This window comes from Anarhichas minor, unplaced genomic scaffold, assembly GCF_050575085.1.
Source record: "Anarhichas minor isolate MPS153535 unplaced genomic scaffold, ASM5057508v1 ptg000013l, whole genome shotgun sequence".
NCBI classification, from domain to species: Eukaryota; Metazoa; Chordata; class Actinopteri; order Perciformes; family Anarhichadidae; genus Anarhichas; species Anarhichas minor.
Window position 1 is genome coordinate 1,425,108 of NW_027466459.1, and position 11,436 is coordinate 1,436,543.

The following is an 11,436-nucleotide window of genomic DNA, read 5'->3' on the forward strand; positions in this document are numbered from 1 at the left end:
ATTTCAACAAATATACCAAAAATGTTTTTGAAGAAGATTAGCAGTTAACAGTTGAAGTAAGTACAGACCCAAAGAAACATTTCATACTGAGCTGATAAGAAGAAGTTGAAGGACAGAACTAAGAGATCCACTTTAAAACACATACATGACAGGAGGACCAACCAGTTCACAGAAGAACAGTAATTGTGGCTGTAATTATAACTGGGATGGGGGTGAGAAATGATCCACATGCTGGCTACACGATTAAATCACTGATGCAGGTGGTGTTAAAATCACCTCCACTTGAGAAATAAATGCAGTCTCCATTGGTTAGTTCATGTTAAAGGGTATGGCAAGGAATGTAGTGTGTAGTGTTTGCATTAGTCTTTAATATCTCCGGCAGGAAGATCATGAGATTGGACGCGTGGGTGCATATGTGTGTGTCCGTGAGTGATTGAGTGTGCACCTCTGTGTCTGTCCATAGCTTATCTCACATTCTGCTGCAGCAACCTACTTTTTGGGTGGCCAGTTATGGCTGCCTGCTCAAGGACCTCTCACTGTTGCGGTGACTCACCTTTTCAAAAAAAACTTTTATTGCCTTTTTTCTGCAGCTATTGACTGCCGGCTAAACTCCTCACTCACTACTCTTAACCGGCATCTTCGACCCCCCATCTGCTAATCTGCGCCAACAGTGTGGGGATAACAGTTTGCGCTGTGTTTGGCTAACAGCTAATGGATTGGACACTGTGTTTTAGCTAATGGAACTAGCAGTACACACACTGCTGCGTACCTTTTATTGTTTAGTATGCTGAACATCTGCAACTCAGCCGCTGCTGCGTGGACAAACAGCTTGGTCAGTTTTTTACTTTTTTACTTTCACTTTTTATATTCTATTCAATTCAATTCAATTTATTTTTGTACAGCCCAAAATCACAAATTACAAATTTGCCTCAGAGGGCTTTACAATATGTACATGTGGTGGCGGGCGTGGGTGGCTCAGCTGTGGAGGGGACGGAGTGTGGGAGTGGTTCAGGGAACGGTGCCGGGAAGAGACTTAATTAGGCGCAGCTGAAACTGATCCTGATTAAGTCTCTCTTACAGCTGTATTTAATCAACAGTAGCGACGGAGGCGAGAGGGACAGCTCGGGACGAGCACAGAGAGACACGGGAACGGACAGAACGGGAGAGGACTGGAAACCTCCCGCGGCGTGTGCTCGGAGGCAAGGCAGGAGAGCACACGGCCAAGCTAGTCCGATTCCTTACCAATAAAGAACATTGCAAACCGTCATTTAACCGTGTGCTGGCGTCATTGTGCTCATCAGACCCACCGGGTAGCAGGGAGCCTGTTACAGTGGAGCCAAACGTGGGTTGCACAGAGAGATGGACGCAGCAGCACCGGAGGCGCCGACGCAGCCGATTATGGTGCTGGGCCAGATGCTGGGAGGGATCGCGGCCATGCAGCGGGACCAGGCCGAGACGAACCGGCAGTTCCTGGGGGCGCTACAGGCTCAGGCGGAGCGGCAGGCCCGCACCCTGGAGCAGCTCGCAGCCCGGGCAGCGGCAGCCCCGCCGGTGACGCCCCCCCCTCCATTGGCCGGGGTGGTCCTACACAAGATGAGTGCCGCCGACGACGTGCAGTCATTTCTGGACACATTCGAGGCGACGGCGGAGGCGTGCGGCTGGCCCGCGGCAGAGTGGGGGGTCCGGCTTCTGCCTCTCCTCACTGGGGAGGCACAAACAGCGGCCCTGGGACTGCCACCGGCAGCGAGGCACAGCTACGCGGACGTGCGTAAAGCTGTCACCGATCGCCTGGGCCTGTCTCCGGAGGACCACCGGCGGAGATTTCGTGAGGCCAGACTGGGACCCGATGACCGGCCCTTCGCGTTCGCTCAGCGGCTAAGGGACGACGCAGCCAGGTGGCTGCAACCAGAGAGTCCAGGGGGGGCGCAGGGAGTCGTGGAGAAGGTGGTCCTGGAGCAGTTCGTCGGGGCGCTGCCTGCTCGGACGTCAGCTTGGGTCCGATATCACCGGCCCACGACCCTGGGGACCGCCATCTCCCTGGCAGAAGACCATCTGGCAGTTCATTCCAGCGGCCCAGGAGACAGTGGCCGCCCGCCGGCGCCAGCCCGGCCGACGCCAGCACCTCGGAGGTGGCTGCATCCGCAACTGCTGGCTCGGCCCCCACAGGCTCCGCGGTCGGTCCCCTTCCTCCCCTCTACCGAGGCACCTACCTCCGCATCCGCCGGCACTCTTCCCAACCCACAGGGGGCTCCTCAAGCGCCAGGGCTGGAGTGTTGGAGGTGTGGGCAGCCCGGTCACTTCCGGAGGGAATGTCCGCTGATGGAGGTGGGCCAGGTGATTCGGGTTGCCGGCCCTCCAACACCCTCCCCCGGTCCAGGGTCGACGTACCGCATTCCGGTAAGGATTCAGGGGGGTGTACATCAGGCAATGGTGGATACTGGCTGTACCCAGTCTATGATTCACCAGAGCCTGGTTCGGCCCGGGGCATTGGTGGAGGCATTGTGGGTGAAAATTAAGTGTGTGCATGGGGATGTTCACGAATATCCCGTGGTGCCAGTAGAAATTAGATACATGGGAAAAAACATAGTCTACAGGTTGCGGTTAGCTCCCGCCTTACGCACCCCCTAATCTTGGGAACAGATTGGCCAGGGTTTAATAAATGAATGGGGCTGGGTGCGGGGGTGCGTTCACGACAGACAGGGTCATGCGGTATGTGTGCTGTGCTCAGCGGTGACGCGAGATTGTCCGACGCTGCAGACGGGGAGGGGGAACCGGCGGAGCCTCCCGTGGAGACTCCACCGGGTCCCGAAATACACTCCATGGAAGATTTTCCACTTGAGCAGTCTCGGGATGATACTCTACGCTCAGCCTTTGACCAAGTGATACGCATTGATGGTCAGCTGGTGCGCCCTGACGCAGCACAGTCATACCCGCACTTTTCATTGATTAGGGACAGGTTGTATAGAGTGAGTCGTGACACTCAGTCAGGTCAGGAAAACACCCAGTTGCTGGTGCCGAAAAGCCGTCGGGGAAGTATTTTCCAGGCGGCTCACTATAACCCGATGGCTGGCCACATGGGATATGAAAAAACACTGGACCGGATAATGACCCGATTTTATTGGCCAGGTATCCGGGGGGATGTGCGCCGATGGTGTGCATCCTGCCCGGAGTGTCAATTGGTAAATCAGCCGGCCATTCCGAGGGCGCCTTTACGTCCTCTGCCATTAATGGAGGTCCCATTCGAGCGAATCGGCATGGACCTCATCGGGCCATTTCACCGGAGTGCACGTGGATATCGCTTTGTGTTAGTCCTAGTGGATTACGCAACACGATATCCCGAGGCAGTGCCATTGCGCAACATTTCTGCAAAGAGTGTCGCGCAGGCACTGTTTCAGGTCATCTCCCGAGTCGGAATCCCGAAAGAGATTCTGACTGACCAGGGCACCTCGTTTATGTCACGCACACTGAGAGAACTTTACGGTTTACTGGGCATTAAATCTATTCGGACCAGTGTTTACCATCCCCAGACCGACGGTCTGGTGGAGCGTCTGAATAAAACTTTAAAGTCCATGATCCGTAAATTTATTAACGAAGATGTACGCAATTGGGATAAATGGCTTGATCCTCTGTTGTTTGCAGTGCGGGAGGTTCCCCAGGCCTCCACGGGATTTTCTCCCTTCGAACTACTGTTTGGCAGGACACCACGGGGGGTGCTCGACCTGATTAAAGAAAACTGGGCGGAAGGTCTGAGCACCGGGAAAAATGAGATTCAATACGTCCTGGACCTGCGAGCAAAACTCCACACACTGGGTCGGATGTCACGTGAGAATTTGCTCCAGGCCCAGGAACGTCAACAACGGCTGTACAACAGAGGGGCCAGGCTGAGACAATTCACGCCGGGAGAAAAGGTACTTGTATTGCTTCCGTCTTCCAGCTCTAAACTCCTCGCCAAGTGGCAAGGGCCCTTTGTGGTCACACGGCGAGTGGGGGATGTCGACTATGAGGTTGTGCGTTCTGACAGGGGTGGGGCTACACAGATCTATCACCTCAACCTCCTGAAAGCATGGAGAGAGGCGGAGTCTGTTTCTCTGGTGTCCGCGGTATCCGAGAGAGAGGAGCTGGGGCCGGAGGTGTCAAAATCCACTAATCCCACCTCGCTCCTTTGTGAAGCCCATCTCTCCGACACCCAGAGAACCGACATTGCCCAGTTGCAAAAGCAGTTTGCTGACGTGTTCTCCCTCCGGCCAGGACACACAAACCTCATAGAGCACCAAATTGAGACTCCCCCGGGCGTGACGGTGAGGTTACGACCCTACAGGTTACCTGAACACAAAAGAAAAGTGGTTCAGAAGGAATTGGCGGCTATGCTGGAGATGGGGGTAATAGAAGAGTCCAACAGTGCCTGGTGTAGCCCCATTGTTCTTGTAGTCAAGAATGACGGGTCTATACGGTTCTGTGTGGACTATCGCAGGGTGAACGATGTGTCACGATTCGATGCGTACCCAATGCCCCGGGTCGACGACCTCCTGGACCGACTGGGCACTGCACGTTTCTTTACGACACTGGATTTGACCAAAGGCTACTGGCAGATTCCTCTGTCGCCAGAGTCCAAGGAAAAATCGGCCTTCTCCACTCCGTTTGGTTTGTACCAATTTACCACACTTCCCTTTGGGCTGTTCGGGGCCCCAGCCACGTTCCAACGCCTCATGGACCGGGTGCTGCATCCACACGCTGCATATGCGGCCGCCGATTTGGATGATGTGATCATCCACAGCACCACCTGGGCGGAGCATGTGCAGCGGGTGGCCGCGGTGCTGGAGTCCCTGAGGCAGGCGGGGCTCACCGCCAACCCAGGCAAGTGTGCAGTTGGACGGAGGGAGGTACGGTATTTGGGGTACCACTTGGGCGGCGGACAGGTGCGCCCTCAGGTGGACAAAACTGCTGCTATCGCAGCCTGCCCGTGGCCCAAGACCAAAAAAGAGGTGAGGGGGTTTTTGGGGCTGGCGGGTTATTACAGGCGGTTCATCCCGGACTTTGCAGAGCTGACCAGCCCCTTGACCGACCTGACCCAGAAAGGTGCCTCAGATCCGGTCCAGTGGTCGGAGCAGTGCCGGTTGGCGTTTGAGAGGGTGAAACAGGCTCTCTGTGGGGAACCGCTCCTTCATACTCCTAACTTCTCTCTTCCTTTTACTCTGCAGACTGACGCATCGAACAGAGGGCTGGGGGCCGTTTTGTCCCAGCAGGTACGGGGGGTTGACCGCCCCGTGCTGTATATCAGCCGAAAGCTTTCCGAGAGGGAGGCCAGGTACAGTACGGTGGAGAAGGAGTGCCTGGCCATCCGGTGGGCGGTCGACTCCCTGCGCTATTACCTCCTGGGGCGCTCATTCACCCTCTGGTCGGACCACGCCCCGCTGCAATGGCTCCACCGCATGAAAGATACCAACGCCCGGATCACTCGGTGGTATCTGGCCTTACAGCCATTTAATTTCAAAGTGGTCCATAGGCCGGGGGCGCAGATGACCGTGGCCGACTTCCTCTCCCGCTCTCATGGGGGGGGGGGGGGGGGGGGGGGAGTAGGTCAGGCCGGATGGCTCCCCGGCCTAAGTCGGGCGGTGGGGGTATGTGGTGGCGGGCGTGGGTGGCTCAGCTGTGGAGGGGACGGAGTGTGGGAGTGGTTCAGGGAACGGTGCCGGGAAGAGACTTAATTAGGCGCAGCTGAAACTGATCCTGATTAAGTCTCTCTTACAGCTGTATTTAATCAACAGTAGCGACGGAGGCGAGAGGGACAGCTCGGGACGAGCACAGAGAGACACGGGAACGGACAGAACGGGAGAGGACTGGAAACCTCCCGCGGCGTGTGCTCGGAGGCAAGGCAGGAGAGCACACGGCCAAGCTAGTCCGATTCCTTACCAATAAAGAACATTGCAAACCGTCATTTAACCGTGTGCTGGCGTCATTGTGCTCATCAGACCCACCGGGTAGCAGGGAGCCTGTTACAGTACACATTTGACATCCTCTTGTCCCGGGACCCTCACATCGGAACAGGAAAAACTCCCCCAAAAAACCCTTTAACGGGGAGAAAAGAGGAAGAGACCTTAGGGAGAGCAACAGAGGAGGGATCCCTCTCCCAGGATGGACAGAAGTGCAATATATGTCACGTGTAGAACAGGATAACTGAATTACAACACATTCAATGTAATTACAACACATTCAATGTATAACAGAACCACGGCAGGAGGAAAGACCTGGTCCAGGTATAACCCGGATACACAGGAACCTGTGAGGCGAGAAAGCACAGAGACTCTGGTGAAGAAGCAGGTCAATAATGTGCATTAATGGTATCGGTAATATGAAATAGTAATGCGAGTAATAATAAAAGTGATATTAGCAGTTGGAGTCAGCAGGGCCATGGTAGGAGGGAGGACCAGGGTCCAGATGAAACCATGCTCCATGGAAACCTGTGAGGAGAGAAAGCACAAGGACTCCGGGGAAGAGACAAAGTCAGTAATGAGCATTAATGGTATCGGTAATAGGGTTAATAATGTTAATAATAAGGGTAGTAGTAGGTGTCAGCAGGGCCATGGATGGTTGAAGGACCAGTGTCCAGATAAAACTGCGGTCATGGGAACCTGTGAGGCGAGAAAGCAGAAATACTCCGGGGAAGAAGCAAAGTTAGTAATTAGCATTAATGGGACATCAATTCATACAGACAGAGATGAAGAAGAGGAGAGAGGTGCTCAGTGTATCCTAAGGAAGTCCCCCGGTAGTCTAAGCCTATAGCAGTTTGTCTAAGGGCCGGTCCAAGGCAAACCAGAGCCAGCCCTAACTATAAGCACTCTCAAAACAGAAAGTCTTAAGCCTATATATATGTTAATACACTTTTTTTATGTTAGCCAGTTGTGGGTTGTATTCATTCAATCACACAATACTGCAGTAATCGTTGCAGACACACCTGGTGGGGATCTGCACTCTCCTGAGTGCACCTTTCTAGTTTAAGAACTCAGTGTCTGTTTAAAAAGTGTGTGAACATATTGCAGATGTGCTCTCTCAGTAGGCAAGACTGTGTGAAGGTTCAAAGAAGTTCCACCTGCAGCAAAGTTCAAAGTGCTTCCACCTGCTGTTGATCCCACTGTAAGGAAGTTGGAAGGCCAGGCCTGATGCCAAACCACAGGCAGGCGTGGAGCGCTGCAGCAGATGATGTGTGTGTTTGGGGCTGAAGGGCTTTGATATGAATCTTCTATACTGGGGACACACATATTCACGTACACACATGTACACACACACACACACACACACACACACACAATTGGCACGGTCCTTAGGTGTTTTCTTGGTGAAGTAATCTGGATAACTACAAAAATGTCAGTTCTGACAAGCGCTATTGGTTTAAAGCCTTGATAGTTGTTAGTACTGAACGATCTGAAGTACAAACATAACTCCCAAGATGTCATAACAAAGATGATGAAACAGATTGTTATTGTATTCACGGTTAAAACTGCTAAAGGTCTATCAGCTAACTGGGAGATATGTTTACTTCATTATTCAGCAGTGAATGTTAACAAGAGAGAATAGTTCAGAGATCAAGAGGAGGGACTGCATCGCTCCCGGCTATCACAATGAATATTAAGATATAAAGGCAGCTGGTCTAAATACAATAACACCATACACCTGTTCACAAGCATGAGACTAAGAATGAGAGGATCACATCAGAATCGCATGTCTTATCTGTTTCCAGATGAATTCACAGTGGAGCGCTCAAACGTCTTCACCAACTTCTGTTTCTGCAAAAGACCCGAGGTGTTCCAGCCTGTGGTCTCTCTGAATCGGTTTTATTTCATTATTCTCATTCTCAAAACACTCTGACATGTTTCCAAATCATGGCAGACCACTCTGATAAAACTGCTGCATACTTCCTGGTTCATTCATTCAGTTACACAGTGACCTTTGTTGAGACCAGTTATTTCAACTGGCCTGTTTCATATGAAGCTCAACATTGTGTAGAAACAGATCATGCGTCTCTTCTGTTAGTCAGAAGACCATTGTACCATCAAAAATTCAAAAACGGGTTCAAATATCAGTGTAGCGACGGTGACATCACATGTGTTTACCACACACATGTGTGTGTGTGGCCCTGTACCATTCACTCAGTTGCTCTTTTGTTCTCCCCTAATTGATCAGCAGATGGCATTGACAAATGATGAATAGGTTGGACATGGTACCCCTCTCACTCTAAACACACACACACACACACATACAGAGCGGCGCCCCTCTTGGTGTCATCACTCTTGTCCTACAAGACTCCTAACACCCCAGTGGCATGGGAGAGTGAGCGCATCAAACCACAGAAGAACAGCCCTCCTCGCTTCACTGAGACAGAGAGACTACACAAAGGCATGAGAGAGAGAGAGAGAACGAGGAAGAGGAGATTCCTTACATAGCTTACCATTTGTATGCACTGCTGCCGTCAGAGAAATGAAGGTATCCCCAGATATCCCATCCCACCCTGTCCTTTCATGTGGCATTCAAAGGCAGCTCTTTCCTCTTTGGGCCTATTGAGATGCCACCACCTGTAACTGGATGCAAAGTTTTCTCTCTTTTGTCCTCGCTCTCTCTATCCCTCTCTGCCTCTCTCTCTCTCTCTCTCTCTCTCTCTCTCTCTCTCTCTCTCACACACACTCACACACACACTGTGGGATAACGTGAGTAAATGAAAGAGGGAGTCAATGACTGAATAGGTTCACATCTGCCTCTGACACACTACACTACGCAAGAAAGCTGAAGACAACAATTCATTTCTCTTTAGGAAATGTGGCTCACTTCAGCAGCACTATAAATGTGAATTCACGTATCATAGGATGGCTTTAACACATGTTACATCACAGTAATACAATTATTACTTTGCTTTTATTTTGTAGTTTTGACTTTCATTTCGCTTAAAAACATCGTACTCACCAAAGCAGTTATTTGGTAACACGGTGACAAGAAACACAAGATCAAATGATCAGATGGACTTTAAACACGCCTATCTAAACCACTTGATTTGGGTGTAACAACAAAAGTGAGCGCCTGAAATCCCCTAAACTCCCTCGTTGCTCAGCAATACTGCAAATTAATTTGACTTTGAGCCTTTAATTCTCTCACAAAAAGCTTTGTGAAAAAGAAGCAATGGCATTTTCTGGGGACATTTTTCCTTTTTACCCAGTTGAATTTTAATTTAATGTGGAGCCAGTGTAAAGAAATCCAGATCGGAGTAACATGAAACCAGTTCAAGGAACTGGGCAAAAGCAACTTTCTTGACCAAAGGTCCTCAGGAGCCTTTATATTAGCCCCCTGGCCACTTGGAAAGAAAATCATTTTAAAACGTTGGAATTGAATGTTAAAAACCTTGCCATCAAATGTAATCCTGGGTTTTGCAGAAGTGCCCAACATCAACATTCTTGTCGAAAGGGTAGGGTGGCGATAGGGTTCACTGATTTTGTCATTCAGAATCAGAATCAGCTTTACTGGTCAAGTATGTGCACAGATTACAACAAATTTGACTCTGGGTTTTGGTTGCTGTTAATTCACTTGCACAAAGCTAGACATTCAGCTAACAATAAGGTCAAAGGTAAACAGGAATGGAATGGAAAGAGTGCTGGAATGAATATGGAATGATTAATAAGGTAACTTTATGAAAATTGGGAAAAATATGTAACATGTATCAGGACGGTATCATATGATGATATCATAGAATCATTATCTAGCACTGTTCTGTAGCGCCTTCCAGATGTTTCAACATGTAGTGTCCAGGCTGTGAAGGGTCTACAGTGGCTACGTTTACATGCACCAAATATTATGGTTTTTGCCCTTATTCAGAAAACAAACAATATTCCTAATAAGCTGTTTACACGGATAATGAAAATGAATATTCCACAAATATTCCCGTTCACATGCAGCCGTGCATATTCCAATTCCATCACCGGAGCCAGTGAATCCCACGTCGACTGTGTTTGACGAGTCGATGCCCTAACATGTCGTTTATCACGTCAACATATGAGACAGTGCTATTTTGCTTCTTTGCATCAAAATCTGTCTTTTTTCAAAGTGGCAGACTAGTTCGACCGTGATAACACAGCCTCCAGCTTACATTCCTTCAAACACATTCTTGAAAAGGTTGTGTTACGATATTTGTAGTGATGTTACCAGCCCTTTTCCTCACTCTGGAGATGTATGAATCCTGAATGGATGCATCATTGTCAGTGATGGATGTATGGAGGACAGACTAGATTATTGCAGTGTAGAACTGGATCAGCAGCTCCTGAGGCAGGTTGAACTTCCTGACCTGGCACAGGAAGTACGTCCTCTGCTGGTCCTGTTTCCTGATGGCTTCTATGTTAGACGTCCACTTCAGGTCCTGGAAGGTAGTGGAACCCTGAATGGTTCCACAGTAGACAGAGCTATTCAGCATGGTGATGGGGGGAACTGTATGCAGACTTATCACCATCCCGGATGAGGTGTTGGTCTCCTGAGGTGCAGTCGTTGGTGTAGAAGATGAACCAGACTGTGATCAGAGAGTCCCAAAGTTCCATGGGGAACAGAGCGATAGACTTCCTTCAATGTAGTTTAGCAATAGTCCAGTGTGTTATTGTCCCTGGTGAGACACTTAATATGTTGTCTGTATTTTAGCAGTTCGTGGCTGATGTTTGCTCTGTTAAAGTCCCCAAGAACAATGAGCATGGAGTCTGGATGAGTTTGCTCCATGTAAGTAATCTGGTCAGAGGTGGGATGTAAACACCAACCTGAATGATTTCTTCAACACTGTGCCATCTGTAGAAGTCGATTCAGCATCCTGTCGTCGCTAGGAAGAATTGGGGGCCTGGCATGTGGAGGGAAGTTTCCGGGATGTGCTCACCAAGCATATAGCAGATCTGCAAAAGTACCAGTTTGCTCCGTTGAGAAGCAGAGCAAAGTAGAGTCCACGGAGCAAAGACATTCTGTCGCTATAAAACCAGCGTTTACGCTTGTTTCTCATATATGCATCCCCTGCAAATCCCAAAGAGCGCTGCTGCTCCTCCAACAACCAAACAGAAAACAGAAAAAACAGTACTATGAATATTACAATGTCCAGTTTGTAGTATCCTGATCAGTTTTCATTCAAAAATGAACCCTGAAGATCTGAGGACTTCCAGTATAGCAGCCGGAGGGTGTGTGATGTCATCTTCAATCCGTCTATCTTCCATCAGTCTGTTTAATGATTTTGTGGAGGAGTTCACATCTTAGCTTCTAATCCTCTGCATGCTGCTCTCTCTAAAGACCACCTGGGTCTCTCTCACAGTTCCTGTGGGCTGAATGTTAGTAATGAGGTGGCAAATGACTGTCTTAAAGTTTGATTGAGAGGTCTCCTGCTGACATCCTGACACACAGACACACCGTCCCCCTCAGGGCTGTCCTCGACCC